Source organism: Triticum aestivum, chromosome 4B (genome assembly GCF_018294505.1).
Source record: "Triticum aestivum cultivar Chinese Spring chromosome 4B, IWGSC CS RefSeq v2.1, whole genome shotgun sequence".
In the NCBI taxonomy this organism is placed as follows: Eukaryota; Viridiplantae; Streptophyta; class Magnoliopsida; order Poales; family Poaceae; genus Triticum; species Triticum aestivum.
The window spans coordinates 143,432,366-143,434,696 of record NC_057804.1 but is presented as its reverse complement, the minus strand read 5'-3'; positions in this window follow the sequence as shown (position 1 = coordinate 143,434,696).

Sequence of the window (2,331 nt, the reverse complement as noted above, 5' to 3'; positions counted from 1 at the left end):
TGCAAGCTCGGACTCTCGAGTCTTCGAGTCGTGCTCCACACTCTCATGCTTTTCCACGAGAGCCTGGAGCTCTTGTTGTACCTCCGCCACCCGCGCCTCCTGCTTCTCTCGCATAGCACGCTCCACGGCTGCATTACGTTCGGCCGCGGACACCGCCTCCTTCAAGGTCGCCACCTCGTTCGTGGCCCCTGAAGTACCCACGTTATCCTTGTCATTTCTCTTGCAACCAAATCCTTTTCTGTAAGGTACAACTTTAATAAGGTGTTACTCACCTTCTTTGTCCTCGAGCTGCTTCTTGGCACGGCCGAGCTCGTTCTCGGACCGCTCGAGGTTTTGCTTCAAAGCATCGACCTCCGCAGTCAGTGCGGCAGAGGTCAGTAGCGCAGCCTGCAATCCCATATTGACATATTTTTAAGACTCCTGCGTATATCTTTTTAGATCCTCAGTCCGTCTTTTCTTTCCGAACACCGAACTGAGCATCAGGGGCTACTATCTATGCGGTACTATTTTACATATATTAAATTTCTTACCTCAAAGCCTGTTAGAAGGCTGCTGCAGGCTTCGGTCAGCCCGCTTTTGGCGAGCTGGACCTTCTGAATCACTGCACTCATGACAGTGCGGTGTTCCTCCTCGATGGAAGTGCCGTTGAGTGCCTCCAGCAAGTTATCCAGCGCCTCCGGTTGGACGGAGGCCGCTGGCGTCACGGTCTTGCCCTTCTTACGAAGGGGTCGCCTACCGGACTCCGGAACCACTGCAGGTTCCGGTGCGGAGTCCGGTACGAAGTCCGGGAGGTTGCCCTGTGGCACCTCCGGGTCCTCCTCCAGGTGGGTCCCTCTCTAGGATCCTACCTCGGTGTCGTCGGCGTCACGGGGGGAGGAGGTGGTTGGAAGTGAAGTACTATTCACATCCGACGTGCCCAAGGACCCGCTCGACGAAGCGGGAAGATCGTCCTTGGGCGGACTGCAGGGTTGTATGCGGCATTAGAAAGACACCATGTGGCGAAAAGAAAAATCATGAAGTTGTTCGGGAGTCCGGATACTTACGATCTCGCCAGGGGCTTGACCCTTGAAGGCCAATCCTCGTCGTCGTCACCGGCATTGGCGGAACAGTCCGGGGGAAGAGTCCTTCCCTTCTTGGACCCTTCGGCCTCCCTCGTTGGGGAGGCCTTCCTTTTCTTCCCACCCCCCGCTGGGGGAGAGGCATCTTTCTTCTCCTCCTCGTCCTCGTGGGAGGAGTCCTCCTTGGAGTCATCGGACACCTGAAAACGGGAACTCTTTCGAGTGCCCGTGGCCTTCTTCTTGGCCTTCTTCACCGGCACCACGTGGGGTGCTGGAACCAGCAGCCCCGCTAAGCGGGCGTCCGCTGGGTCTTCTGGTAAAGGGGCCGGACAGTTAGTCTGCTCAGCCTTCTTCAGCCAGTCCTGTCAAAGGAGAGGGAGTTTAGATCCCGCATAGAGTCAAACTATGGAAAACAAGTGTCCCGTAAAGGGTAGAATCGCTTACCTCGCTAGCCTGGCGCTGCGAGCTGAATCCGCGATCTTTGGTGGCGGAAGTGGGAGCCTCGGCGCCCTTAGACAGCACCTTCCAGACATCTTCGTACTTAGTGTCGAAGAGCCCGCTCAAGGTTCGGTGCTGGGCCAGATCAAACTCCCACAATTTGAAGGCCCGTTGCTGGCACGGGAGAATCCGGCGGATGAGCATGACCTGGACTACGTTGACAAGCTTGAGCTTCTTGCTCACTAACTTTTGGACGCTGGCTTGGAGTCCAGTCAGCTCCTCCGAATCGCCCCAGGTCAGGCCACTCTCTTTCCAAGAGGTGAGCCGTGTGGGGATGCCAGATCTGAATTCGGGGCCGCTGCCCATTTGGGGTCACGCGACTCGGTGATGTAGAACCACCCCGATTGCCACCCCTTGATGGTTTCCACGAAGGCGCCCTCGAGCCAAGTAACGTTGGGCATCTTGCCCACCATGGAGCCTCCACACTCCGCTTAGCTGCCCTTCACAACCTTCAGCTTGACATTGAAGGTCTTGAGACACAAGCCGAAGTGGGGCTGGATGCAGAGGAAGGCCTCACACACGACGATAAACGCCGAGATGTTGAGGATGAAATTCGGGGCCAGATCATGGAAATCCAGGCCGTAGTAGAACATGAGCCCCTGGACAAAGGGGTGAAGTGGGAAGCCCAGTCCCCGGAGGAAATGGGGAAGGAATACCACCCTCTCATGGGGCCTGGGGGTGGGGATGGGCTGCCCCTCGTCGGGGAGCCGGTGCGCGATGTCGCTGGAAAGATATCCGGCACTGCGCAGCTTCTTGATGTGCCCCTCCGTAACGG